This window comes from Mus caroli, unplaced genomic scaffold, assembly GCF_978045245.1.
Source record: "Mus caroli unplaced genomic scaffold, Mus_caroli_1 scaffold_18, whole genome shotgun sequence".
Classification (NCBI taxonomy): Eukaryota; Metazoa; Chordata; class Mammalia; order Rodentia; family Muridae; genus Mus; species Mus caroli.
The window spans coordinates 61,765,216-61,780,314 of NW_028227273.1; the positions used below are offsets into that span (position 1 = coordinate 61,765,216).

Sequence of the window (15,099 nt, forward strand, 5' to 3'; positions counted from 1 at the left end):
TCAAGCTGCTAATGTGTGCTCTCTCTAGTTTCCTTTTGGAGGCACTCAGAGCTATGAGTTTTCCTCTTAGAAATGCTTTCATTGCGTCCCATAAGTTTGGGTATGTTGTGGCTTCATTTTCATTGAACTCTAAAAAGTCCTTAATTTCTTTCTTTATTCCTTCCTTGACCAAGGTATCATTGAGAAGAGTGTTGTTCAGTTTCCACGTGAATGTTGGCTTTCTATTATTTATTTTGTTATTGAAGATCAGCCTTAGTCCATGGTGATCTGATAGGATGCATGGGACAATTTCAATATTTTTGTATCTGTTGAGGCCTGTTTTGTGACCAATTATGTGGTCAATTTTGGAGAAGGTACCATGAGGTGCTGAGAAGAAGGTATATCCTTTTGTTTTAGGATAGAATGTTCTGTAGATATCTGCCAGATCCATTTGATTCATAATTTCTCTTAGTTTCTCTGTGTCCCTGTTTAGTTTCTGTTTCCATGACCTGTCCATTGGTGAAAGTGGTGTGTTGAAGTCTCCCACTATTATTGTATAAGGTGCAATGTGTGCTTTGAGATTTACTAAAGTTTCTTTAATGAATGTGGCTGCCTTTGTATTTGGAGCATAGATATTCAGGATTGATAGTTCCTCTTGGAGGATTTTACCTTTGATGAGTATGAAGTGTCCCTCCCTGTCTTTTTTAATGACTTTGGGTTGGAAGTCAATCTTATCAGATATTAGAATGGCTACTCCAGCTTGTTTCTTCATACCATTTGCTTGGAAAATTGTTTTCCAGCCTTTCATTCTGAGGTAGTGTCTATCTTTTTCTCTGAGTTGAGTTTCCTGTAAGCAGCAAAATGTTGGGTCTTGTTTGTGTAGCCAGTTTGTTAGTCTATGTCTTTTTATCGGGGAGTTGAGTCCATTGATATTAAGAGATATTAAGGAAAAGTAATTGTTGTTTCCTGTTATTTTTGTTGTTAAAGTTGGCATTCTGTTCTTGTGGCTGTCTTCTTTTAGGTTTGTTGAGGGATTACCTTCTTGTTGTTTCTAGGGCATGGTTCCTGTCCTTGTATTGGTTTTTTTCTGTTATTATCCTTTGAAGGGCTGGATTCGTGGAGAGATAATGTGTGAATTTGGTTTTGTCGTGGAATACTTTGGTTTCTCCATCTATGTTAATTGAGAGTTTGGCTGGGTATAGTAGCCTGGGCTGGAATTTGTGTTCTTTTAGTGTCTGTATAACATCCGTCCAGGATCTTCTGGCTTTCATAGTCTCTGGTGAAAAATCTGGTGTAATTCTGATAGGCTTGCCTTTATATGTTACTTGGCCTTTTTCTCTTACTGCTTTTAGTATTCTATCTTTATTTAGAGCATTTGTTGTTCTGATTATTATGTGTCGGGAGGTATTTCTTTTCTGGTCCAGTCTATTTGGAGTTCTGTAGGCTTCTTGTATGTTCATGGGCATCTCTTTCTTTAGATTTGGGAAGTTTTCTTCTATAATTTTGTTGAAGATGTCTGCTGGTCCTTTGAGTTGAAAATCTTCATTCTCATCCACTCCTATTATCCGTAGGTTTGGTCTTCTCATTGTGTCCTGTATTTCTTGGATGTTTTGAGTTAGGATCTTTTTGCATTTTACATTTTCCTTGATTGTTGTGCCGATGTTCTCTATGGAATCTTCTGCACCTGAGATTCTCTCTTCCATCTCTTGTATTCTGTTACTGATGCTGGTATCTATGGTTCCAGATTTCTTTCCTAGGGTTTCTATCTCCAGTGTTGCCTCATTTTGGGTTTTCTTTATTGTGTCTACTTCCCTTTTTAGGTCTAGTATGGTTTTGTTCATTTCCATCATCTGTTTGGATGTGTTTTCCTGTTTTTCATTAAGGACTTCTACCTGTTTGATTATGTTATCCTGTTTTTCTTTAAGGATTTGTAACTCTTTAGCAGTGTTCTCCTGCAATTCTTTAAGGGATTTTTGTGCTTCCTCTTTACTGTCTTCTACCTGTTTACCAGTGTTCCTTTGTATTTCTTTAAGTGTGTTATTAAAGTCCTTCTTGAAGTCCTCTACCATCATCAGGAGATATGCTTTTAGATCTGTGTCTAGCTTTTCCGGTGTGTTGGGGTGCCCTGGACTGGGCGAAGTGGGAGTGCTGGGTTCTGATGATGGTGAGTGGTCTTGGTTTCTGTTAGTAAGATTATTACGTTTACCTTTCGCCATCTGGTAATCTCTGGGGTTAGTTGTTGTCCTTGTCACTGTTTAAAGATTGGAGCAGAAGCTGTGTTCCACTCACCAGCAGTCTCAAAATCCTGTGGCGGGGGTCGTGGGTAGCTGGCGGTACGCCGGAAGAGGCCTGTGGTCCTACTCAGGCCGGTTTTCTGCTTCCCTAACTAATGCAGTCTCAGGTCCCGCGCAATTGGATTGGAGCAGAAGCTGTGTTCCACTCACCAGAAGTCTTAAGATCCTGTGGCGGGTGTTGTGGGTAGCTGGCGAGTGTCAGCCGACCCTGCGCCCTAGCTACCCTGGCGCTTTTCTGACCGGAGAGGCTTGTGGCCCTACTCAGGCCGGATTTCTGCCTCCCCAACCAAAGCAGTCTCAGGTCCCGCGTGATTGGACTGGAGCAGAAGCTGTGTTCCACTCACCAGCAGTCTCAAAATCCTGTGGTGGGGGTCGTGGGTAGCTGGCGGGTGTCAGCCGACCCTGCGCTCTAGCTACCCCGGTGCTGGTCCGGCCGGATGAGGCCTGTGGCCCTACTCAGGCCGGTTTCTGCTTCCCTAACTAATGCAGTCTCAGGTTCCGCGCTCAATTGGATTGGAGCAGAAGCTGTGTTCCACTCACCAGAAGTCTTAAGATCCTGTGGCGGGTGTTGTGGGTAGCTGGCGAGTGTCGGAACTCCAGATTCTTAAGAGTTCGCTGAGGTCCAAGCATTGCGCCTGCACGGAGGGATCTGCAAGCGGTTCCGGAGCCAGTGGCCTGGACAGCCGGAGCCCATAACAGCAACTGTGCCTGAAGAATAAAAAAATACTGACTGCCCTGAGAACATGGGTCCCGGCCCCCGGTCAGATGGCTCAATTCCCTGGAACTTTTGGGAAAAACAACCACAAAATGTTTCGATGTCCCAGGTGCCTTGAAGTAAATATCTGCCCCTAGACTTCCCCTATTTCCTCTCCGATCCTCCCCCTAGGTTGTATTTTTTGCCTTTATAAGCCTGCTGGACAATAGGGTTAGGGTCAGACTCCTCTACCCCTGCGTGGTGTATGGGTCTCGACCTCAGCATGCTGGTTTGTGTGCCATTAAAACCTCGTGTGTTTGCAACAAGCCTGACTGTTGTGGCTTTCTGGGCTCGCGATCCCTGAGACTTGAGTGAGGGTCTCCCTTCGGGGGTCCAACATGCCCCCAGCAACCAAGGCCAGCCCGGCATGGAGGACGAGTGTGGGGTGCTCTCTATTCAGAGCCATGTAGTCCGTGGCTACGTGGGCAACCGGGTGGCCATGTTCCCTCTGCAGGTACATGCTCCACCACTTATATAACCCAGCCGGGCTGCTAGTGTGCAGGACGGCGGGTTCTCGGCGTGGCCTCCTGGACCGATGACCTTGGTTCCCTTGCGGCCACCCTGGGGTTTCTATCGAGAGCTGGGTGCACACAGGCTGGGGGTGTGGAGCACTCTGGAGAGCCTGCAGTAGGGTAGTGAATGTGGCACACCTCTATCCGGCTGTGGTACACAGGGTAGTACTTAAGGGTACCTGCTGTTTCGGGCTGCCTGGCCAACCATGGGCCAGGGCAACCCAAGTGATAAAATGCTGAGCTGGGAGGATTCCTCCCCACGGGGGCGCGGACAGTCTCTTGGTAGACACTTGCTCGCTCCCTGCTGAAATTCAGGTTCTGCTTCTGCCCACCCTGTGAGCCTGTACAGGGGGAGGCTGAGTAAAGGTCGCAGACTGGCTGGTGTCCAAGAAGCTGAGCCACACTACAGGTCTGCTCACTCATGGGGTGGCCTGTCATCGCTGGGATGGGGCTACACCTCAGGCAGGCTTGATTCTATTACAAAGAGACAACATAGTTGCAGAGTTTGGCTTTGGAAGCAACCTATTAGAAGGGCTTGTAGCCTTGTCTTCCCAGAGCCTCTCTCCTGTGAGGTGTGTAATGAATGAGGCTGTCTCTGATTATTTCTGGTACGCGGTGCTTCCTGCTTGTAACTGGTTGCCCTTGGAGGGAACCAGGCTGTCATGGGCATTAGAATGGAAGCCAGAGGCAATGTCAGGCTGACTGGAGCTTTCTTGCCTGGCCGTTCCAGCAGGAAGATTGGGCTGGCTTGGGCACCCAGGTGTGGCCTCTTGCAATGTACTTTTTTGGCTGGTCACTGAACAAGGTGGCAGGTTTCTGCATCCCTCCAGCTCATGTCCAGCCACTGTATTGACCCCCAAGGGACATTAGGAAGGAGCCGCTGGCTACCATGGACCCGCAGGAAGGACCTGGAAGGAAGACAGGTGGCCAGAACTGCATCTAAGGACACTCGAGGGCTGTGCTGAGTCAGGCATGCTTGTCAGACAAATAGAGCAATTGATTGTTATTGTACAGCATAGGAGATCAAAGTTTGTAGGCAAGGGCAGTTGCTGATTGTTTGATCCCCCGTTGGTTGATAAACAGTGCTTCATTCACACTGTCTAGTGGTCTAGTGTACCCATTCTTTTTTTTTTTTTTTTTCTGAGACAAGGTTTCTCTGTGTAGTCCTGGCTGTCCTGAAACTCTGTAGACCAGGCTGGCCTGGAACTCAGAAATCTGCCTGCCTCTGTCTCCCAAGTGCTGGGATTAAAGACGTGGGCCACCACACCCGGTTAGTGTACCTATTCTTGTTCTACCCAGAATGCACTGGTCTGGGTCCGGCAGAGGCTCTGAGGCTCTGAGGCTCTGTGTCCTACGTTGCTTGTCTCTTCCACTTGCTGGTACTCTTCCTTCACCTGGCACACTGTCCCTGGGGTCCCCTGGTCCTTTGTCCTCTAGATTGCACCAAAGGCTCAGTGTCCTTTTTCACACCATTGTTCCAACTGCTCAAGGGATGGAGCTCTTGGAGCTGTAGAGATGGCTCAGGGGTTAAGAGCACTGACTGCTCTTCCGAAGGACCTGCGTTCAAATCCCATCAACCACATGATGGCTCACAACCATTCCAAATGAGATCTGACACCCTCTTCTGGTGGTCTGAAGGCAGCTACAGTGTATTTAGATATAATAAATAAATCTTTAAAAAAAAAGGGGGCTGGGCAGTGGTGGTGCACGCCTTTAATCCCAGCACTTGGGAGGCAAAGGCAGGTGGATTTCTGAGTTCAAGGCCAGTCTGGTCTACAGAGTGAGTTTCAGGACAGCTAGGGCTATACAGAAAAATCCTGTCTGGGGGGGAGGGAGGAAAGGCAGGCTGGGGGCAGGATATAGCCTTGGGCTGTGACCCTGAAGTTTGTCCCAGTGCTAATCCTAAAGGGCCTCCCGGCAGAGGAGTCCTCCCTGGGACTGACCCAGGTGTCCATAGGTTCCACCATCAGGTGGCTATCTATTCATAGCAGAGGAATGGCTGGGGATGTTTCCGGGCTTCCCCTGCAGATCTGCACCAAGCTGTTGATGATCTGGTACCAGGACTTCCAGAGTCCCTGATGCTGGGCCTGGCTTGTGCCTGTGCCTGGGGAGCTACCTTTAGCTTCTGCCATGTGTCACAGACTGTCTCACCCATGGACCATCAGCCCTGGCTCCCCAATGCTCCCTGCAGATTCTCCCAGGCTCACCCTCCCAGTCTCCTACAGGCAGCTGGGATAAACAAACTCTCCAAGGACACAGCAGAACCTTGCACCTGTTTTAATTTCTGCTTCTGGCCCCAGGCCAGGCTATAGTGGCCAAGGGTTTCATGTGACCAGAGCCACAAGAGGTCCTGAGTTCAATTCCCAGCAACTACATGGTGGCTTATAACCATCTGCGATGAGATCTGGTGCCCTCTTCTGGCCTGCACACATACCTGCAGGCAGAACGTTGTACGGATTATAAACTTACCAAATAGGTGGCTTTGGAAGGATGATCTGGGCCTTTAGCTTCAATCAGAGATGCATGCTCTGAAAAAAGCAAGACTATAGAGATGGTTCAGCAGTTAAGATCACTGACTGCTCTTCCAAACGTCTTGAGTTCAATTCCCAGCAATCATATGTGGCTCACAACCATCTGTAATGGGATCTAACGCCCTCTTCTGGTGTGTCTGAAGACAGCTACAGTGTACTCATATACAATAGAACCCTCCAAAAGGCACTGTAAGCAGACAGCCCTGTTTGGGGCCTGCAGAAAGCAGGCAGAACCTAGAGATGCACTTTTTTTTTTAGAAGCCCTGTGAGAATGGCATGAGTTCTTCCTTCTGTGAGTCTACGGTGGGGTTTCTGTTATTCCTCCCCACTGGCCACGAACTTGTTGATCTCATTCCTTCCTGTGGCTGGGTCCATGCCTGTGTGTGTGTGTGTGTGCCTTGTATGTTTGTGGGCATGTATGGGGGACATGTGTGGTGGGTCACATATACATGTGTGTACGACCCTGGCTTGGGATAACCCTACTGTGTCTGGAAAGGGAAGACATGTTCACAGGGCCCTGATCTTCAATATCATGGGACCTGCTGCTAAGACACCTCCTGGCACACACTGATAAAACTTTTGTCAGAGAGTCACAGACAGTCCACTCCCACTCAGGAGGACCAAGCAAGGTTTCCTCAAAAGAAAGGAAATGGAGGTTTTGAAGAAAGGCCCAACTATGAAACTTTGGTGGTTATAGAGGAGACAACTCCCAGAGAAGCCACCCTGTTCCCTCCCATCAGTACCAGCATCCCATGCTGACAAGGTCGTCCTAAGGATCCCACAGTGAGCTCAGCACAGCCCACTGCCCTTAGGGCTTCACTGTGCAGCCCACCCAACACAGGCAGACCTCAGCAGCTACACATGGTCCCTGGCTATGCCTGTCTAGCACTGTAATCCTGGCAGCGAGGGCTGTGAGCCAGGCTAGGGGTGGATGCAGGACCTGGAGTGAGCAGGGTAGGAGAGGAGATGATGTGTATGATGCAAGCTGTCTAGTAGCAGTTCACCACGGAGAGCAGAGGGTGTGGTCCGGCTGAGTGGGAAGGCTGATCAAAGACCAGTGGTGGGAGGCAGGAAGGGATGTGTGACTTTTGACTGTTAGATTGCTCAGGCTTGCCCAGCCTGCTTGCTGATTCCCATCTGTGAGAGGCTTAAGCATCAGCCTGGGAACACCTGTGAGACTCAGCTTGTCCCCCACCCCCACACTCCTCTCTGTCCCTAGATGCCTATGGAAGAACCACACTGGAATATTCCAGAGCTCACCCGACTCCTGCTGTGCTGAGCAGCTCTGCCTCCCTTGGAAGAGATTAGCTGAGCTGTTACTCTAAATGCGCTATGCCAGGCAGCGAGGCTTCAGGCTGTCCGAGCCTCTTTGCTGGAGGCTTGGTGATGCAGCAATGGGGACGGGCAGGAGGTCCCTGGGATGTGCATCACCTGCCCACAGACAGCCATGCCAGCACAGCACGCGTCACTGCTGGAGAGGAGGGGGCGGGGCACGGGCATGGGCGGAGTCTGAGGGTTGCTTGAGGGACAGGGGGAGGAGCCTCGTCTGGCAGCCATGGGCAGCAGGAAGTAGGAAAAGCAACCTTCCCTTGTTTTTTTAACTTTCTCTTTCCGGGTGCCTTTTGCACTCTTGGACGTTGGTGGCCCTGACAGTGGGAGGGAGGAAGTATAACAGGCTGGTTGGAGTGCTTTACCTCAAGGGACAGCCTGAGGCTTCTCCACAGATGGTGCTGTCCAGTTGGTCTCATTCATAGGCAGGTCAGGAAGCCTGGCCTCCAGCGGGTCACACTGGGCTGAGAAGCAAACCCCAGACACAGAGTCTCTAAGTGGACTGAAATTCACCAATTAGGCTAGGCAGGCCACTGAGACGCAGGAATCCTGCCCAGCACTGGAATTGTGGGCAAGCATCTAAACACTGTACAGACTACATAATCCCCCCAGCTTGGCCTCTTCCTTTAAAATAAAAAGCTTTTTAAAATCAGTGATGGCTTTAAGTAGACTCTGAGGTCCACAGCTTTAATTTGGTTTAGTGAGCTTGTTTTTCTGCTAAGGATGAACAGCTGACCACACAGAGCCTCAGTCTCTGCACAGTCTCGGGAGGCCCATTTGCCCCATCTGGATAACTCCCATAAGAGCTATAAGAGGCCATTCAGAGCGGCAAACTGCTCAATACATGTGGTTGTTTTGGGGGGCCTCAGCCCTGATGTGAGACCATCTTTCTCTGGTTGACCAGGAAGGAGGAAGAGTTTCCTGGCTGGTGCGGTAGAGGCTGGTTAAGTTGACCCGCCCTGCTGGGTCTGCCTCTTACCCTCTCAGGGGTGGGTTTGGAAACTAACATGGCCTTGTTTGCTAACTGGACAGACAGGCGCTTGCAGGGGTTTCCTTTGGCCACCAGAGGGTTCTTTGGGGATGCTGAATTCTTCAGTGCAAGCAAGCAAGGGGGAGGGGTGTCGCCACCCTGGCCTTTTGGGCAATTTTCCTGAGTGACTGAACCAAGGAGACCCATGGTCAGGCTTGTGTGGCCCTGAAACGCAAACATGTGGAGGGCCTGGGCCGGGGTTCATGTTCCCACCCTCCTGTCCTCCTGCCTGGCAGTCTCTACCACACTTCAAGTTGGGACTCTAGCCATGGAGGGGACCCCTGCTCTCGGTTCTAGGGGTCATAGAAGGACACTGCTACGCTCTTCTGCTTGTCCTGCAGGTTTGGGGACTTGAGATTGATGCTGTGAACTCTGTGCAGTTTTCAAACCATGCAGGTAGGACTTCAAGATGGTTATCATGGCAGACCTGAGCTTGGCCTGTAGTCTGGCCCTGGGTGGGGTAGTCACCACTTCTTGAGGTGGGCATGGGGTGGATCCCAGAAGGGCCACTCTGTGCAGGACGTACCCTCACACCAATCTGATCTGTGTGCCCGATGTTCCAGAGCTTACAGGTGGGAAAGCCTCTCTTTGCCTCAGCTTCCTCCTCTACTAAGCTGGCAGCCATGGCACCTGCTGTGGTAGGGGAGCTGAAGAGGTAAGTCCCAGCGAGTGCCACTGTGTCCTCCTGCAGTCAGCTGGTGACCTGCATGCATGTATGCTTCTCCACTATGACAATATCTTGTGCATGGGAGAGCCCCCATGTGACTTCAGACTCAGCCCCAGTACCAGGGGAAGTGTTGTGTGTGTGTGTTTGTGTGTATGTCTCTATGTGTGTCTGTGTGTGTGTCTTTGTTCTGGGGACCCAAAGACAGCACTGCTTATTGCTAAAGGGTTCTGTCCTTGGAAGCCCCTTGAATTGTTTGGGCCTCTGGTGTCCATGGTTTGGGCCTCTGGTGTCCATGGTTTGGGCCTCTGGAGTCCATGTGGTACTCTGTTCTCTGTGCTGGCAAGAGAACAAAGCCATCAGGTGTTTAATAGTGGCTGTCCTGACACTGCTCTGAGCACTAAGGGGACTTTGGGAGCTCAAAGTGTCCCAGAGCAGTCCAGCTGGTCACCAGCTGGCTGTAGAAGCTCAGAGGACTTAACACACTCCTGAGTGTAATGGGTTTTAAACAGGGAGGGAGATAGGAGCCTCAGATAGGAGCTGACAGTGGGCCTCCATGGTCAGTGGCTGCTCAGTACCTGTGCCCATACATTTGAAGTTCCAGATGGTCCAGGGCCTCCAGTGAACTGCATGGACCCAGTGACTCTCACTGCTGCTTTGAGGACTATTATGTGTGTTTAAAAGAGATAGGTTAGATGTTGAGCAGTGTGGTTGAGTTTAGTTCTGAGGAGCGTGTTGTGTGGGATCACCATCATTCTGGGAGGGATCACTGCCCTGCTGTGCGGGATCACGGTCATGCTGTGCTCCAGCTGGTGCTCCATAGGCACTGAAAACACCTGGGTCCCTTAGAGGGTGTAGCTCCTTCCTAGAGCATGTGCATCTCTCAGGTTTCTGGTTGTAATCTCAAGTATTGAGGTGTGTGTGTGTGTGTGTGTGTGTGTGTGTGTGTGTGTATGTGTGTGTATCTTAGTTAGGGTTTTACTTCTGTAAACAAACACCATTTGACCAAGGCAACTCATATAAGGACAACATTTAGTTAGGGTTGGCTTACAGGTTCAGAGGCTCCTCAGTCCATTATCATCAAGGCAGGAACATGGCAGCATCCAGGCAGACATGGTGAAAAGGAGCTTAAGAATTCTACCTCGGGGCTGGAGAGATGGCTCAGCGGTTAAGAGCACTGACTGCATAGCCGGGCGTGGTGGCGCACGCCTTTAATCCCAGCACTCGGGAGGCAGAGGCAGGCGGATTTCTGAGTTCGAGGCCAGCCTGGTCTACAAAGTGAGTTCCAGGACAGCCAGGGCTGCACAGAGAAACCCTGTCTCGGAAAACCAAAAAAAAAAAAAAAAAAAAAAAAAGAGCACTGACTGCTCTTCCGAAGGTCCTGAGTTCAATTCCCGGCAACCACATGGTGGCTCACAACCATCCGTAACGAGATCTGGCGCCCTCTTCTGGAGTGTCTGAAGACAGCTACAGTGTACTTACATATAATAAATAAATAAATCTTTAAAAAAAAAAAAAGGAATTCTACCTCTTATTCTGAAGCTACCTAGGAGAAGACTGACTTCCACATGGCTAGGAAGAGAGTCACAAAGCTTATCCCCCAAAGTGACACACTTCCTCTAACAGGTCACACCCACTCCATAAGACCACACCCACTCCATAAGACCACACCCACTCCATAAGACCACACCCACTCCAACAAGGCCACACCTTCTCATACCTCCACAGTGTGTGTCCATGTCCACACAACTGCACACACAAGGCTCCACAGTATGGGTGTGGAAGTCAGAGGACAACAACTTGTGGGTGTTTGTTCTTTCAACTGTGTGCATCCCAGGGACTGAATTTCAATGTTCAGACTTCACAGCAAGCATCCTTAATCCATAAACCATCACACTGAGTGCAATGTAGTTTCTTGTAGCGGGTTAAGAGTGCCATGTTTTGGCTGGGTGTGGTGGTACACACCGAAAATCTCAACCCTTAGACAACTGAAGCTCTGTGAGGGCTAACCTAGTCTACATCGTGAATTCTAGATGAGCTAGCACTTCATAGTGAGACCCTACCTCCAAAACTGAATAATTAAATAAAAGTTTATGTATATACATGTTTTGTGGGTGTATACATCTGCACCCCTGAGGAGAGCATTGTATCTCCTGAGAATACAGTTATAAGCAGTCACGAGCTTCCATGTAGGTGCTGGAAGTAGAACTCAGGACCTCTGAAAGAGTAGTCAGTGCTCTTCATGACTCTACCAACTTGCCATCCCCTAAATAAAAAAATCTAGAGACACAGAGGCTGATGAGATTGCTCAATGGTTAAGAGCACTTACCACTCTTGCAGAGGACCTCTGGGGTCAGTTAGCAGCACAAACATGGTAGCTCAAAACCATAGGTGACTCCAGCTCCAGGAGTTTTGACACCATCTCCTGACTTCTGAAGGCTCATGCCCACATGTTGTGCACAGACATACAGTCACACACACACACACATACACATAAAATAAACATTTTTTGGAATGCTATATCTTCAGAATTCAGTTACTTGTCAATGATTTGCCTTCCCATCCATCAAAAACGTCTCGTGTACTTCTGGGATCTTTCTGTCTTCCCCTCCATGAGTCCAGACCTTTGGGAAATTTCTGTTTTCCCTGACCACAGCATCTAACCTGTCCCCACACTGATGCATTTGTTGGTGCTAGTGATGGCAGATGGCCTGGTCATTGTGCCCTGTTTTGAGCGGTTAATCCTGGATTTTCCCTCCCAAGGTTACACGAGAGACAAGTCCTTCCTGGCCACAGTGGTGGACATTGTACAGGAGCTGAAACAACAGAACTCCAATCTCATGTACAGTGAGAGCTGAGCCTTGCTGTCTCTTCCCACAGTGTGCCCCAGGCTGCTCTTACCCTCAGGGAAGGGATGGTTCAGCCTCCTCTCTTCTGGCCACAACCTTTAAGGAGGCCCAGCAGAGGAACTGGTGACCCTAGGGTCTATAAGAAGGAAGTGTTAAAGCTGGTGGTGGTGCCATGCTCCTTTAATTCCCAGAACTTGGGAGACAGAGACAGGCCTCTGATCTCTTTGAGTTCAAGGCCAGCCTGGTCTACAGAGTGATTTCCAGGACAGCCAGGGCTGCACAGAGAAACCCTGCCCCAGAAAAAGAAAGAAAGAAAGAAAGAAAGAAAGAAAGAAAGAAAGAAAGAAAGAAAGAAAGAAAGAAAGGGAGGGAGGGAAGGAGGGGGGGAGAGAGAGAGAGAGAGAAGAAAGAAAGAAAGAAAGAAAGAAAGAAAGAAAGAAAGAAAGAAAGAAAGCAAGCAAGCAAGCCTGGGGTACCCAAGATGGGAGATGTCTGATATTAAAGGGGATGTAGGTTGGGTTGATACCCCAGGCAGGATAAACTGTTGTGGGGGGTGGTGATAGGGTGGGGACATTATATCTAGTTTGTCTGCATAGCATGGGGGACACTACCCTGCCTACCATGTGCCACATGGAGCAGAGACAGTGTTACAAGATTCATATAGTTCAGGGCTGGACCCTGAGTGCCAGTCTCTCAGGAGTGCACAGTGGATCTGCACCCAAAGTCCAATAGCCTATTGCTCTGTCCATGCAGTGGACTGTGGCCCAAAGGGAATGTGCTTGAACCTGGGACAATACTGTGAGACTCAGGCAGGCCAGGGGGAGGGCAGGATGCCAGGCCAGGGGACCTGAGGTAAAGTGTTTTTTGAGGCAGAGGGGTGAACAATAGTTATCCCGAGCTGTTGTCCCCGCCGGCAAGAACACACTCAGGACAACCGGAATCTTCTGCGGCAAAGCTTTATTGCTTACTTCTCAGGAAGATCCCGACCCCAGAAAATGGAGTCCCTTATATAGCACTCAGCCATGACGTTTCAGCACCTGATGTGGCGTGACAGCTCTTGATTCGTTGCTCACCCATCACACCACTATTACACCCCGAGAATGGGCAGTGACTAGGAGTGAGTTCACTCTTGCACTTGCGCACAAGGCTTGTTTACTAGTTAGTCACCGTGGAGGCCAGCGCCATCTTATAATGGTGATTGCTCGCGGCACGCGCACGGCTCTCCACAGCGATTGCTCGCTGCACGGCTTTCCACATCTCCCTCTTTTTATTTTATTAAATTGAGGCTGGACTAGGTCTGTGTAATTATGCCCATCCGCTGTGGCTCCTGTCTTAGGTCGTTCCTTCAATGTCACAGCCTTTCCTGTCATAGGGTAACCCTATCGCCACTGGGCCCCGTGTCTTAGGATGATCTGTGCATGAGGAAAGTTGCCCGTCCCTGGATACCGCAGTGCTATGTGACAGTAACTACTAAATGACCTATGGCGAACTCTACAAAAGAGGCCAGCCACCAATGTCAACTAATTTTTGAGCATAGATAGCCAGATTTCAGGGGAGGCGCCTTGCTCAATGGCAGCAAGTGCTTGAGCTATCACAACCTTGTCACGTATTTGTTGGGTTCTGAGCTTGCAAACCAACCAGAGCATGAACACAAGTCCACAGCAGGTGGCAACACCAAATAAACCCACCCCCACCCATTCCTTAAAATAAGAAAATGCAGATGAAATCCAGGAGGAGAGGCCCTCTGTCAATGACAGGTCCACTCGCGTTGAGTTGATCTTTAAAACTGCCACCCTCAGGGCCTCAAGAGTCTCATCGAATCCCTCAGACCAATTTCCTGCAAGATACAAGGAAAGCTGTCTAGACAGATTAGCTGCATAAGTAAAATTTTCATATTGGACACTGGTAATACACAGGGCTTCCAGTTTTCTTTCACAACCCAACTGGGCCATCTGGTATAGAACTCCTATCTGTTCTTCTGCCAGGTCAAGGCGCTGATTCAATATCATCAGCCCTCCCTTTAACTTGGTACTAGCAGAATTTTGGACAGTAATGGCATCAGCCAGATCTGCTGAAAGCTGATTTAATTTTGTGCCTGATTGAACCGTACTAGCCATAGCATACCCTGCAGCTGTAGCAGCAGCTGCACTGGCTGAAATTGCTATGATCACGGCAGCAGTAATTCCAAAATCTCTTTTTTGTTGAAACAGAGATAAGGTGGAGGGTGTTTCCACCGGAACAGGGATCCAAAGTGGGATCCGTGCTACCATGGCATGGGTGTTCTTTGTTATGTCCCAACATTGAGAAATCCAACAAGAATCATTGGAACAGACTTCAAATGAATCATTTGAAAGAATAAACAAGAAAGGGGGGTAAACACAGACTGGGGTAGATGGATAATTAATCTGGTTTACCAAAGTTTTATTGAACCCAGTGATCTCTACACTGGTATTAGTATATCCATAAGAATCCTGAGAGGCAGCATGTATTCCCCAATACTGAGCAAATCTTGAGATGCCATTAAAAGAAGCCTTTCCAACTGCTCCTCCCTGGATAAAGATAAAAGGATTGAGTTCTGTACAACTGCCATTGACTCCACAAAGCACCCACTTGTGAAAGGGATGCATTCTAAAGTCCTGTATGAAAAGTCCCTCTTTCATAACAAATTCCTTCTCTGGATCATCTATCATGTTGGGAGAAAAGGAAAAGGTTTTACTCTGATCTGCCCAACGAGTGATAGAGGATTGACAATCAGACCAAGGCAGTATCAGCCCTTCATCTTCCAAGCTACAATGAGGGGCTATTTTTGGTTGGTGGGGACGTTCTTTGTTTGAAAAGTTAGGTGGTAGAAATGTACCATTAACCCAAATTGCCTCCTGCCAAAAGGTCCGATTTGTAAAGGTTATATCTGCGTTGGAAGTATCTTGGGTTGTGCTTACCCAACCTCCTCGGTGCTCATTAAACTTCCCCAAAGCTCGAGCTGTGAGGTTGATACATTTTCCTGGTCCATTAATTTGAAAACATAAAGAACCCTGTTCTAATAAAGAGCGATTTTCCCCTAATGGTGCTCGGGTGGGATCATAGGGTAGATATGGCAAATCTAATGTTTTATTAGTAGTAAAGAATTTTGGAAAAACTATAGCATTATGGCGAACTG

General features: G+C 48.9%; 1 pseudogene; it reads left to right on the forward strand.

Moving 5' to 3' along the window:
* The first annotated feature begins 3,394 nt into the window (after window positions 1-3,394).
* Window positions 3,395-15,099, forward strand: part of LOC110284017 (pyridoxal kinase-like) — a 28,193-nt pseudogene continuing 16,488 nt past the window's right edge.